Below are 15637 nucleotides of genomic sequence, written 5' to 3'. Positions count from 1 at the left end.
GATAGTCAAAACGATTATCATTCCCATATTAGTTGTTGGGATCTTCCGCTGCTAGTGTCAACGGGAGAAGTCGACACTCTCCCTTCTATAATAGTATCAGTTGGAGGAGAGGTCGGTTGATCTTCCGCGTTGGTAGTACTCGGCGGAGTAGAAGATCGATCTTCTACCTCCTTTTCCGGAAGAGGAGAAAGTTGCTTTTCCATTTGAGGGGTTGGAGTAGGCAACCTCTCAGACACATTTTCCGGCAAGATCGACGGATCTACACAAAAGTCAGGTTCAGCTAAACAGTCCAAAACGGCAAAATATTTTAAAAGCAATACGTACATTCTACCGTGTCAATACGATCAGCAAGACAATGATGTGGCTTCTTAGGACGATGGGTCTTTCGTTTTTTCTTCGAAGGTCCCGCCTCAGCACCTGCAGTCTTAGCACCCGCTTGACCTCCTTGAAAAGCCATAAAATCCCTCTTCTTCTCTAATTCTGCCAATAATTGGGAGATAGAAGAAGACTCAGGTATATCGTCATCGGACTCTTTCTCCTCTGGAGAGGAGGAAAAATCGGAACCATCGCCATCATCATCACTCGATAATAAAGTGGTGATCGTCCCATCAGAAGTAATAGCAATAAGCGGATGAGGGTTTAGAACATACGCACCTGTCTCAAAGGTGGCGTTAGAGACAATAGGTTCAGCTCGCACCTTTTTTGGAAAAAGGAAACGAGACTTGGTCTTCTCAAGAATAGGTAGGTCCTCGGCATCTCGAATGCCATGTCGGACACAACCTCTATCCTCAAAAAGGACATTGAACATAGAATCTCGACCTGAAAGAATAAAAAGTTTAATCATGAAATACTTTAAAAGAAGAGGAGAACAGCAGGGGTAACTTACGTTCATACAAGTCAAAAAAAATGGGCTCCATAAACTCTGAGGCCCATAAACGGCTCATGCCTGCCCACACCAGGGCTTCCTCTGGTAACGCCCGCATCGGTGTTGGTTCCGCCATTAGAATACAGAACCAATCACGCCCTTCATGGGCAGCTGTGAAAACGTCCGGAAGACGAGAGTTAACAGGACGGCGGACCATGGCAACAGGTACCACGTCCTCATAAATCCATAAGAACTTGCTACGCCAATCGGCGGACACCTTCTCGACCTCGTATCCAATACTTCGGTCGGAGAATCCCTGGCAGGAATACCAAACATCACGAATTGCAAGACGGTAGAAAACCGGAAATCGATCGACATGCGGCACCAGGTCACGTGCTATACATACGAATTCATAATGTCGAATTCGCATCACAGCACGTGGATGCAGTTGAGACAAATGAATTCCATAGGCGGTCAACAAATTCATAAAGAATTTCGTCAAAGGAAGACGGAAATTTCCACAGGAAAAGTAATCGGCATAAACAACCATTTTACCGGGTGGAGATAAACTAGCTATAGAGCCCGGTGAAGGAAACTCCGGCTCCCACTCCGGTGGAATGCCATACGTCTCCAGTAATCTTTCATACTCAGAGTAGTCCCATGAGATCTCTATCTCATCAATTTCGGTTTGAACATTCTACATTGCAGGAGATTTTGGCATAAGGGTTATGGAGAAAATTCCAAAACTCTAAATCAGAAGGAGAACAAAGAAAGAAAAACAAAGGCGATAATGCTTCAATAAGAAGTTTTCTCTTCCTTTTATACCCATCGCAATTAATGCGATGGGATATGAACAGTGGAGAGAGAAATTCATCGCCCAATCACAAACCGCCACGTCACGCGGGAAATTCGAAAGAGGGGAAACAGTTGTACAGTCGGGTACAGTAACAGCCGTCAAAAACGTCTTGTCACCTGCACACGCGCCTGCGAGTGATCAACTTGTCCTTTTTCATTATTATCCATAGCAACAAAAGATATTTCTCACCAACTCGCAAAATTAAAAACCCCCCAAATCCACGATTGAGTCCAGAATTTCACCCGCGTAAAATAATCCACACGGAAGAAACACTGGACTGGAGGGACTTATAGAGGTAGGGTACCAAAAGGATCCAAATACCCGTAAGAAATACCCGCGGGTCAATCGGAAAGTCCCTCATAAGGCACCCGCGGGACATATAAACCATCCGCTAAACATCTGAGGAAGAAACACCCTCATAACATATGCGGAAGCCTCACAACAACCTCAAAAGTCACCCGCATGAAGGAATACCCTTCCGCGTAAATAACTACAAGGTAATGCTTCGGGACAGCTGTCAATAACCAAATACCTTCTAGAAGACTTGCCAAGATGTTTTCTTGGGCAATACGTGACCCCTTTAGCCAATTAGCTAGCGACACGTGACAAGGCCGTTATAACCGTGCACATGGCCAATGTTACCTCATCAACCAATAATAAAGTGACAGGTGTCCAGGTTGTTATACATGCACATGCAGCGTGTAAGCTAAACCTATCATGTGAGGACACGCGTCCAGACGGTTATAAGGTATCTTCTAAAGGGACAGCTGGCCCAATCACTTCCTTACATCCTCCGGCTATAAATACCCTCTCAATCATCATGAGGTAATCATCGACCCATCACTGTACTCTCTCAATTTACTTAAGTACTTTATCTCTTCGTATGAACGGTACTTATTCTCACGCCGGAGAGTGGTTACGGGAAGACCCCCCCTTGTCCTTCCCGTAACGAGCTCACGGTGTTCTGTTTTGCAGGATTCACGTCACTGGACTTTAGGAATTTGTATTCATATCGTGTTAGCAGTTAACCGTATCCTACCTTGTGGACTCATTGGATCTAGGACCCATCAGTGGGGAGTAGATCCGTGTTTCTTCAAAGCCTTTATCTTTAATACCAAATGAAAGTATATGTTAGACACATTTTGAATCGTTTTTATTGATTTTCCAATATATAAATATATGTAATCTAGACATTCTTTGGCTCTCCTTTTTTAAACTGATGTTTATTTCCTATTTGCTTTTCTTGTTTTAGCAAGTGTAAAAGCATGACACTCCCAAGGAAAGAAGAGTGAGCTCTCTCTTACACCTTTCGCAAAAATATGCTCTTCCTTTTCCTGCTCTATGTAAAGTGTTCCATTACAATTACCAAAGATCACCTCATAGTACTTTTAACAAAGCAAAAAGGCCCCCCCTCTCTCTTATGCAAAAACAGGTTAATATTAACATAGACTTCATCTTTCTTGCATAAAGAATATATCTATATATTGAAATATATATATATATAATATATAAACGAAAAGAATAAAATTCTACGTGTCGCGATGTGGTCGCTCCCCGTTTTTTTAGAGTCACCTGATTTCTATGATTTTTAAAAGGAGAGTTCTCATGCATTTGACCTGAATTTATGGGGGTATGGGTCTAATCAAACCCATATATTTCTTAAACGGGTTATAACATCTCATTAAATTAAATTAAAACTAATCTCACCAAATATTTAATATAAAAATCATATAAAGTAGAGATATACTAAAAATTAATATATTATTTATTTAAAAAAGATATATGTTATTTATAATTAAAAAAACAAATTTTATAATAAAAAAATATATACGGGTCTTAGGTCTTATCAAACCATATAGCTTTTAAACCGGGTTATAACATCTCATTTATTTGTGAAACAATTTATCATCAAACCATAAGTATATTATTAACTTTCATACAATAAAAAAAAAATAAAAATTCAAAACATAAATAAATATTAGAAACAAATAATATAAAATACCCCCCGTAAATAAACGAAGCATTTAAAAGCTTTATGATTGTTTTTATATTTACTCAAGCCACCATATTTTTTTATTTGTAAATGAAAACTTCAAGTGCATTTGACCTGAATTCACGGTATGGGTTTCATCCATACCTTGATAACCTTAATCGAGCTATAATATCTCACTGTTTTAAAAAAATAAATCTCACAAAGTATTTGATATGCAAATCTCTTAAAGTATTGATATACTAAATATAAATATCCAATATTTTAAGAAAAATATATTATGTATAATAAGAAACAATTTTATACTAAAAAAATATAAGTGGGTCATGGGTCTCAACAAACCCATAGCTTTTAAACGGGTTATAACATGTCATTTATTTGTGAAATTATTTCATCATCAAACCCTAAGTATAGTTTTAACTTTTTTATAATACATAAAATTAAAATGCAAAAAAAAATGAATATTAAACACGAAAAAGAAACACAAACCCCGTAATACGGGGGATAAAAAACTAGTATATATATATATAATGGTTCAAATAAGAATAAGGAGTTTTCTATGAATGGTAAGAACCAAAAATTTTTTGACATTTGACATTACGAACAATGGTGAATGAACAATTTTAGAAACTATGTCAGTTATTGGTAATTTTAAATCTCAACCATTGATAAACATGATCCAATGGCTATAATTTATTCCTAGTCTTCCTAGGAAACTACTTATTTTTAGGATAACCCTCCCATATGTATATATAAGGAAGAGTATCATTAGCGTACTTTTAAATTATTTAAGAACTTGAAGGAACCCTTGAAAATTAACGTTTGTTATAAAAAATTTTCTATATATATATATATATACATATATATAGAAAAGTGTTCAAATAAAAAACAATTGTTTTGTGAAAAGTGTGAGAATGCTTTAAAATAAAGTGCACTATCTAAATAGGACACTATATCATGTAAATAGAAAACTATACAACTTTTAGAAACTACCAATCTCAACCACTAGATCCAAGATCCAAGGGTATACATCTATTCTTATGCTTCTCACAAAACTATTGTTTTTTTACGTTAACCCCTACCCTATATATATATATATATTATATATATATATATATATAGAAAATGGTTCAAATAAAATAAGGAGTTTCCTAAGAATGGTAAGAACCAACAAATTTTTGACATTTGGCATTACAAATGATGGTGAAAGAACAATTATATGAAACTATGTCGGTTATAATAATTAAAGAGTAATTTTAGAAAAACTATGTTGGGTATTGGTGATTTTAAAATCTCAACCATTGATTAACATGATTCAATGGCTATGACTTATTCTTAGTCTTCCTATGAAACTACTTATTTTTAGGATAACTATCTCATATATATATATATATATATATATATATATATATATATATATATAATTATATATATATATATATATTAAAAAGGATATTGGTTTTATATACCATCAAATTGACCCATTGGTAGATAGCATAAACAACTTACGAAATGTTCCTCGATACTTCCAACGTTTAGCTTATTTTCTTCTACCACTCCCGGAGTAACGAGGCAGTAACTTCGTTAGTGTTTGGGATAAAAAATGTCCTTTTTTAAAGTTCAAAAGATAAAATCAAAATTTTGTTTATTATATATTCCACCGTCCTCTCCACCAACTACCAACCCATCTTCCCAGTCGACAACCACCAACCACCACCGCCACTGACATCCATCAATCATCCCTCTTCTTTAGTGTTTTCAACCGAGTCGGTAAAAAACCATGTAGGAAACAATCTGAATCGATCCCACCCCACCGCCACTAACATCCATCAATCACCCATGTTCTTTAGTGTTTTCAACCGAGTCGGTAAAAAACCATGTAGGAAACAATCTGAATCGATCCCAGCCCACCGCCACTGACATCCATCAATCACCCCTCTTCTTTAGTGTTTTCAATCGAGTCCGTAAAAAACCATGTAGGAAAACAATTCGAATCGATCCCACCCCCCACCGCCACTGACATCCATCAGTCACCCCTCTTCTCTACTGTTTTCAATCATGTCGGTAAAAACCATGTAGGAAACAATCTGAATCAATCCCACCCCACCGCTACCCGACGCAGCCGTCGCAATTAAGTCGATTTTCCGAGTAGCATCATTCTCATTGAAAGCGAACAAAAACAAAGCACCGACGAATCGAGAACAAGTAACGAGAAGTTCAAATTTGTTCTTCCCCGGAGTTATGCTGTATGTAGTCGTTCTCCGTCGTGAAATTCGAAGGATGATTAGCTTTTTCCGTTGGCGGTTACAAGCCGCAACGGAAATCGTGTGACGTTAGATGACGTAACACTCTCTCGCCGTTGTTCTCCATTCACGACGAGAATAAACCGCCAAGGCTATCGCATTCACATCAAACTCTCGCCGGAAACGACGTCGTTCTTGAAACAAACAGAGAAGAATAGGAAGAAGAACAAGTTCACATTAATAACGAAATTGAAGAAGACAGTGAAATTAGGGTATAAGAAGAACTAGACGCGGTTGATATAACGATTTATGCGTTAATAATAACTATATTATAGAAGCAAACTATCGAAATTAAAGAACCAAATTCCCTTAAAAATAATGACTCTGGACCAGAAAGATCGGTTGGGTGGGATCTTGATTTAGAGTGTTTCCTATATTGTTTTTTACTGACTCGATTGCAACACCAAAGAAGATGGCATGGGTGATTGATGGCAATCAGTGGTGGTGGTGGTTGGTGGTTGTCGGCAGGGAAGATGGGTGGTGATCGGGTAGAGAGGATGTTGAAATATATAATAAACAAAATTTTGATTTTATCCATTGAACTTTTAAAAATGACATTTTTTATCCTCAAATACTAACGAAGTTACTGTCTCGTTACTCTGGAGGTGCTAGAAGAAAATATATTAAAAGTAAGAGTGTTTGAGGAAATTTCGTAAGTTAGAAGTACTATCTATCAAATTAATAGTATTTAAAACCAGTATTTCTATATTAAAATAATGATCACAAATTGATAGGAAGGACATGCTTTTCAAACACCCCCCCCCCCCCCCCCCCCCCCAACCCCTTTTGTTGGTTCTGTCTTTAGTTCTCTCTTTCACTTTTCTTTTCCTTTTTCTGATTTCATAGTGGGGACCTAAATCTTTTTCACTAGAAACCATTCAAAAACATAATGATATTGAAATGAATAGTACAATCTATATGTAGAACATCATAATCATATATAGTCATCATGATCATCACAAACCCAACATGCATCATGTCAATGTGGTCTTCCTAAGTGAACTCTAGATTCATGGGAAATGATTTGACCAGATCACATCTTTTAATCTCTCATAGCTTGCGCCCTTTTGATTTGTTTCTTCCTGAAAGAAAATTATGCATCAACTTAAGAAGATTATATTTCAATAAAAGAGGAAAATGCATGTTTTTTTGCAAGCTAGAGGCACTCTAAAAGTTATAAATTACATAAACTTAATTGTGGACAAATTTACGTAATGCACAAAGCAACATATATTTCTAGGATTCCACCTTTAACATATACTAGAGACAAATTTCAATAGCTTATTAGTATATATTAGAGATGATGTTTTCCTTTTTCAATTGAAAATTATATAAAATCTCACTCCTAATTTAAAGTGATGAAAAGGCAAAATACTTGACACTTACAAGTGTGTTGCAATTTTAGAATTATCAATGACGTCTCTTTAAGGCGAGTTCATGTGGTTCAGTAATTTATTGGTGATACATCGATCTATTGGTGATCACTTAGTAAATTTAGTCCATAAACTATCATGTTATCTGATAGAGTATTACCATCGATACGTCATGTGCTGAAAACCTTAATGCTTTGTAGTGTTTGTGTATTAGTGCACATACATATACATTCTACTATCCTTATAGTGGTCGCTTTAAGGGTTCGGAGATGTTGCACGCTTAAAGTGTGTTCTTTTATCTGCTTTTATCCTTAATTTCCCATATCTTAGAAAAAAAAATTATTAAAGCCTTAATATATTTGGATGGCTTGACTAGTCTTTTAAAAGCTTTCATCTTTTCTCCTCCTTTTTTCCCCACACGAGATAATATTCTTGTTAAATAAAGCTAGAGCATTATATAATGCTATCAAAAGTGGTGAAAGGAAAATTTCATCAACTCTTTATAAAAATACCAAATAATTTTAACTATAAAACAAAAAGAGCACAATATATAAGATTTACTTTTAGAGATGGTATATTTACTTGAGAATCTTTGTGTTTGCCATGTAACCAAGCTTCCTTGCTACAAATTAAAGACCAGTACAATGAGAAGGGAATATTTCCAATCAGTGGGAAGCCCATGCAGAAGGAAGGAAAGAAGAGAAAAAGCAAACTTATATAAAGAAAACAACATCTCACTGTCTTAAGATAAAGATAAAATCATCCCATGTGCAATGCCATTACCCATGACATGATACAAGATGAAAGACTAGGGGTAAAAACGGAAGAAAATTTTGGAAAACATATATATATATATATATATATATATATATATATACGTACACACAGATAAAAACGGAATGAAAGTACACTTAAGTTTCAAAGAGAGCAAATTTAGCACCCAAAAGTTTCTCAAGTAATTGGTCTTCATTCTTCACCTAAAGACACTTGCTTTGACATCAAGTTTAACAAGTAGTGGGTCCCACTTAAAATGATCATGTGAACCTACAAAATCAATGGGAAAGAGATATGTTCATCTTTGGCTTAGTTTGCTAAAGGTGGTTGTTAACATATTCTTTCTATATTAAGTATTGTTGTAATCTGAAAATGGCATACTAGCTACTACTCAAATTGAGCCCCCCTAACAACTCTTATGCTAAACCCTGATTTCCATCTACTATATGTGTTGAAAGACACTGCTATCAACCTTCAAGAAGTGATGCAATGGTTTCCTACCTTAGAAGGCCATTTGTCTCACTCAATTAAGCTGCAATTTACTTAATCTCATTAGTTAGTACGGTTGTCATGATGGTTAACAAAAATTGGACACTGCTACTTAATTCTATACGAGTTCTAATATCACCAAGATGATACGTCCATGTAGTGCAAACCTAACTAATAATAAATTATCTTAAGTAAGATCATTCTACCATTCAAACAACTATGAACATTGTTACCCGTGAGTATTGAACTTTATTAAGAATCGTAAGTGTAAATCTCTAAGAAGAAATTAACATAAAGTGCATTATGAACTCTTATAATTTATGTCGGTGGAGGTGTTCACTTTACTAATGCACTTCTCTTAGAGATTAGACAAATTAAAGTAGTTGGTTGTGTGTAAGTGAAATGAAAGATATAGTGGTAACCTTGATGAATTACTCCAAAGTCCGTAACAATGATCTTTTCGAGATGACCCTTAGGACTTCCTCTTCGAATGTCGAGCAATATATCATCACAAATATCTCGCGAGGAACCATTTCCATGAACATCTGATCGCCCCAAAGTAATATGTTAGGCACCGTCCTTTTGAATTTAAGAAATTTAAAATGAAAGTCAATGGAAGTGATTAACCTGAAGATGATGTTGCTCTATGATCAGTTGTTTTAATAGTTCTATACATCTGAAAAAACAAAATAGAATTAATCTCTGATAACACTTATATTTATACGGTTTCTCCTTTTCTTCTCATTTTATGAAGAAATAAGATGTATACTTTAAATGAATTTTGAAAAATAAAACAGAAATTATTGGCAAAACTACCTATAAAAGGAGATAAATTCCCAAAACTACCTATAAATGACTGCCAATATATTTTAACACACACACACACACAAAAAAAGAGATTTTGAATTTAGTAATCCCAACTTTGAAATATTGGCTAGGATTAATCCCAACTCTGTAATGATTAGAGATATACCCAACTTTGAATGTATTTTTCAAAAGCTAACAATGCTAGTTTTTTGATGACGTGGACTGTTTTTTTGGCAAAAAACATGTGGTATTTTCTTCGCCATATAAGTGGTCTACGTCATTGAAAAACTAAAGGGCCTAAACTTATTAAGTACAATAATTCTTAATGTTAAAATTTACATAGTATTCACGTAAATCACACGCATAGTTTGATGGCACTTTAATTCACTGATTAAATAGTAATAACTACCTCAAACATGATACAGGTTTTTTGGTTAAAAAGCACGGATGAGTACAAATTAAGTATGAGGTAATGACCACATATGTACGTGAGCATTCACAGAAACTGCGTATATTTATGGTGCATGCCCATACAGGTGAAAGTCATCAGGCTAACTTGACTCAACCATGGTTAACTACAGTTATGAAACCACAATTTATTCTAGGTATACATGTCCATCTACACATATATATCATTGATGAATGATGGCGTTTTCTGTACCTTTTTAAATATTAAGCTCTGAAAAAGGAAGAGTACTATTATTATTATAATATATGTCATTTCTTTCCAACAAATATATTTAAAAAGAAATTAAGACAACACCATGGAACCATGGATTGTGTGTAACCTTGTCTCAACTTGGGCTATATATGTGTCTGTGTTTTCTATTTTCTGGTCTTTGTTGTCTTGTACGATAAAGAGGGTGTCATCTTTGGTTTCATAATAAATGCCTCTAATAATAAGTTTTACTAATTAATAACCAAATATATATATATATATATATATATATATAATATTAAACAGAATCAAGTAAGATCCTGAATTGTGAGGCTTATTAGAAAAATATGCAACTATTAACTTAGTATTTATGCTAATAAAAAAAACATTTTAGTGCATGATTGTCTAGTAATGTCTCTTAATAACAACAAAAACTTGATAAGGAATTTGTGAAATTTTATTTTAATTAAAAAACTTAAGAAAAATTGTAGCCTCCTAACTTTTTAGGGAAAAGCTTGAAAAAATGTATAGCTATGGAGAAGGTCAGGTCTACAGTAATAGCAGGAGAAAAACAGGTGCCAGCCAAGAATTAGAAATACTGTCTGCAGGTAAACAAGCATAGATATTTGTAACCTTTAACCTAATTATATAATTAATTATCTGATAACTCAAAAATATTAATCTTGATGAACTTTTTATGTGTATTACATATATATATATATATATATATATATATATATATATTGATCATACACTGCACAAGTAATGATTCTTGATAAACTATGAAGATTACAAGATTCTTCATTAACTTATACAATAAATGTCAAAATTTCTTATTTCGAAATAATTTGAGAAATGAGAATATGTGTTTACCTGCAAGTGAGATTTAACATGAGCTAAAGTGATGTCTTTAACATCCATAAGCTCAAGAACTGACTTGGGTGTTGCTCCTAAACTCATTACAAGAAAATTGTCATCAATAAATATAATGCCAAAAGAATAATTAATTAATTAGGTTATAGAATTATTGTCTAAACATACTTTCATGACCACCCAAGAGCTCAACAGCATGAACAAACCGAGCATGAAGATTTGAGGTCCACCGCATCCTAGGAGTTCGCATGTTCCGCTTACCCGAAAACCTCGCTGACAAGAATCTTGATTGGGGAATGTTATTGGCATGAGTTAGAGAAGAAGGTGAAGTGTAAGTAGGTTTAATAGTACAAGAAGAATCTAGTACCAAAGACCGATTATGTTGGTTATAATTAGGATTGATAATATTATTGTAATAAATAGGAACCCCTCTTATGGGTCTCAATAACCCTAGATGGTGGTTTTGGTTGGTGAGATTAGTATTTTGATGGGTTAGGTTTGGATTGATGGAATATTGTGTTGGGTGGGGTGAGGTGAGCCCAATAAATGGTTCAGGTGAGTTCATAGCTTTCTTCCATAAATGCCTTAAATCCATATCTTTATCTTCATCTTGATCTTGATTATGATCAGGTTTTGTTGATGTTGTCCGAGTTTTTGAAGTGGGTTTGGTGTTTGGTGGGCTGATCTGGAGAGATAAGTCTGGTTGTGCTTGAAAAAGCTCCATTACACTTTCAAATATGTGTCTCTAGTTCTTGATGTTTTGATTGTTTGTTGTAGCTTATAATATATAGGGTTAGGAATGGTTGTTATATAGTGGATGAGGGATGGGTTTAATAATTGTTGTGTAAAGTTGTAATCTTGGATATGGAGTATGATGAGAGAAGCTTTTATGTTGTTGAATTCAAGACTTCTTTAGACTGGATTTTGCCATCAATATTGGTGATGGGATTGCACTAATTTGAAATTGAGAGGGAGAGAGAGAGAAGAGAAATGACAAGGTATGAGTTCAAGGATTGTATCTCTCTTGTGAAGTATATATGAGAAAATGACACTTGGAGAGAGAAAGAGAGAGGGAGAGAGGGAGATTTTATTCTGTGGACGTGAACGTAAGAAAAGTAGAAAGGGGAGAAAATAAGAAATGAAAAAGGAAGTTTGAGAGAGTATGGGGAAATTAATGTCCTTTTTAATCTCACTTAACATTTACCAGTTACCAATCATACTTTGTTATTAATACAAATAAAATAATATTTTTTTTGTTGTGATTTTAGACATGTTAGTTTTAATTAGTTAGAAGATTAAATTTATATCATAAGTTTTTATATATGGTATCGGAGGTTGAACTAAAACAAAATAACTATATAAATTAAATAGATTTATCAGAAAAAGTTAATTTTTTTTATGTTTATAATTTATTTAAGATTGACCCTTAAATAAACATGGCTATCTATTTAAAATATCAAAATTTATTCGCATCTTTTATTATTAAAGACAACATCCTCGTACATATGTATTATCTCTCTTTCACACATAAGGACTCATGTTGGGTAAAAATCCTATTGTTTGGTATATATAGGTGTCATAAGTTTTTATATATGGTATCGGAGGTTGAACTAAAACAAAATAACTATATAAATTAAATAGATTTATAAGAAAAAGTTAATTATTTTTATGTTTATAATTTATTTAAGATTGACCCTTAAATAAACATGGCTATCTATTTAAAATATCAAAATTTATTCGCATCTTTTATTATTAAAGACAACATCCTCGTACATATGTATTATCTCTCTTTCACACATAAGGACTCATGTTGGGTAAAAATCCTATTGTTTGGTATATATAGGTGTCATAGGGCTCACGAGATATTTCAAGAAAAGTATAGAGGTATGGTACCAAAAAGATTCAAATACCCTTAAGAACATCCCGCGGGTCAAAGAAATATCTCCTCGTAAGAAGCCCGCAGAACATATAAATCATCCGCATAATCGTCCAAGGAAAGAACACCCATATGACTTATGCGGGAACACCCTGGCACCCTTAGAAGTCTCCGCAGGACAAAGTATTTGTCCGCCTGAATGACCAGGAGGTGATGCCTCAGGACAGCTGTAATTAACTAATTACTTTCTATAAGATTTACCAAGATGCTTTCTTGGGCAATACGTGATCTCTCGACCAATGAATAAAGGACATCTGGCAAGGCCGTTATAACCGTGCACATGGCCAGGGTTATTTATCATCCTATCTCATAAGGACGCGTGTCCAGGTTGTTATACATGCACATGCGACGTATAACTGAACCTATCATTTGAGGACACGTGTCCAGGTGGTTACGAGAGCATCTTCTGAAAAGGACAGCTGGCCCAATCACCTTCCCACATTCTTCGGCTATAAATACCTTCTCAATCTTCATGAGGTATTCATTCACTCCCACTATACTCTCTCTATATACTTAAGTACTTTATCTCCTTCAGAACTGTACTTATTCTCACGCCGGAGGGTAGTTACGGGAAGACCCCCCCTCTTGTCCTTCCCGTAGTGAGCTCACGGTGTTGGTTTTGCAGGTTTACGTCACTGGACTTCGGGAAGTTGGGCTTATATCGTATTGGTTGTTATCTGTATCCTACCCTGTGGATCCATTGGATCTAAGACCCGTTAAGGGGAGTAGGTCCGTGTTTCTTCAAAAAGCAATACCAACTTCCTTCCATCTATCTTTAAAATCAACTATGAATATGTAATTAGAAGATGTGATCGCGTTTAAACGTAAATGGACTGAAATACCCTTTAAATTAACAGAATTTTCTAACGATGTTAGCAATCTGCTATGTAATCAACAGAAATTAAAAAAACTGTGATTGAAAATATATATATATATATATATATATATATATATATATATATATATATATATAAACGAAGCTTCCCTAAATTCTTTCAAGCTACCATATGACTTTATTTGTAAATAAAAACTTCCCAGGCATTTGACCCAAATTTATGGGTATGGGTCTCCCTAAACCCAGATACCCTTAAACAGGTTATAACATATCTCATCAAATATTTTATATGAAAATCCTATGAAATAGAGATATACTAAAAATTAATATATGTTTTTTAAAGATATTATTTATAATTAAGAAACAATTATATAATAAAAAAATGGGTCATGGGACTCACTAAACAGATATAACTTTTAAACCGGGTTCAAACATCTCATTTATTTGTGAAACCATTGATGTGGTCTAAAATATACATATTATTATATAAATATTTCATGCACTTTTAACTTCTTTTGAGTGAAATTTCTACTGAATATTATTCTAAATGGTTCATATATGAATATGTGGGGTTTTAAATAATTATAAGAGATAACAATCTAAAATAAATAAATGGACTTACGTTCTTGTGTACATAATAAATAATATAACAATATAATTATAAAATAGATTAATTTAATTATTATTCAACAATCATAACAATTATATTAAATCAGTTTTATTAATAAACTTTATTAAAGTCTTTCTATTTGTTATGGCAGGGAGCAAAATAAGTCAACAACTATGACGTCATCAAAGACTTGCAGTTGGGCTAAAGAATTGTGAAGGGTTTTTTTTAATTGAAATTAGCAGCCCACGTGACTCGGTAACCGACTATTGAATTAAACAAATATAAAAGAAAAAAAAGAACCCTACGAAGAGGTGGAATGAAGAATAGAAGGTGGGGGGTGGCGCTACAGTGCATCAAATAATAATAGATTCAAAAGTGCTCGTGGGTTTTTTTTAGGGTTTTGATTTTTGTGTGGTGAAAGTCAACGAGAATAATAATATAAATATAAGGATATTATCACAAAGATTGGTGATGGCTGTATTTTGTTGTTTCTTGAATCGTGGGGTCTGTGACAAAACAAGGAAGACAAAACAAGCCATAATTTGAGGACGTGGAGCATAATTTCTCTCACAATTGTTTTCGGTTCGATTATTAATTTTTAATAAGAATTCTTTTTGCTGGGTATTTTTTTATTTTGTTTCGTAAATGATTATGAGTAGCTAAACCTTTATACTACCTAGGTTTTGGTTGAGTACTATGATAGTTTAATGGTTTGACGAACTATTATTTGACTTTGGTTGATTTAATATTGTGGTAAAGTTTTTAATTGGTTTGGTCATAATATTGTTGCGTAATAGAATCTAGTTTATTACTTTAATATTTATTCCACTTGTGTTTAATAGTTTTTGGTGATTGTTAGGCACATGATTAGGTTGTCTACTTTGTGTTTTCAACTTGTTTGCGGTTTATGGTTGAAAAAACCGTAGGAATTATTTATAAAAGTTTACTAGATTTTTATTATTCTTTCACTAGAGAGGCCGGTGGCAATTTAGTGTTGTGTCATCTTTGTATTAGGTAAGGTGAGACTGGGAGGTGATCCAACCCTTTAACAATTGAGCTTCACATGTCATTAGAGTTCTAGGGTGTCGTTGGTGAGGCCGGGAGGCGATCTAACGTATTTTAATGGTCTTTAGTGTCATATTTTTTTAAGATATTGTTTTTCAGCCAAGTCAAGTTCGTTAGCTATTAAGTTTAACTAGTAGGATTCCATTACCTAGGTAGTCGTTTCTCATATTTGTTTTAAAACCCAATTTTTATAAAGTTTTATT

At 34.0% G+C, this 15637-nt stretch overlaps 1 pseudogene across 1 annotated transcript; it reads right to left on the bottom strand.

The window, feature by feature from the left end:
* Positions 1 to 7024: 7024 nt before the first annotated feature.
* On the bottom strand, positions 7025 to 12008 carry LOC143601813 (putative transcription factor KAN2; annotated as a pseudogene). Its single transcript, XR_013147721.1, has 6 exons — positions 11157 to 12008; positions 10989 to 11065; positions 9278 to 9326; positions 9073 to 9195; positions 7949 to 8009; positions 7025 to 7096 (listed from the first exon to the last, which is right to left on the bottom strand). The product of XR_013147721.1 is annotated as a putative transcription factor KAN2 (transcript).
* Between the last annotated feature and the right edge of the window lie 3629 nt (positions 12009 to 15637).

Source organism: Bidens hawaiensis, unplaced genomic scaffold (genome assembly GCF_021521415.1).
Source record: "Bidens hawaiensis isolate Kalapana, Puna unplaced genomic scaffold, B.hawaiensis_p1.1 tig00057135_1, whole genome shotgun sequence".
NCBI lineage: Eukaryota > Viridiplantae > Streptophyta > Magnoliopsida > Asterales > Asteraceae > Bidens > Bidens hawaiensis.
This window is presented reverse-complemented; position numbering and strand designations above follow the sequence as displayed.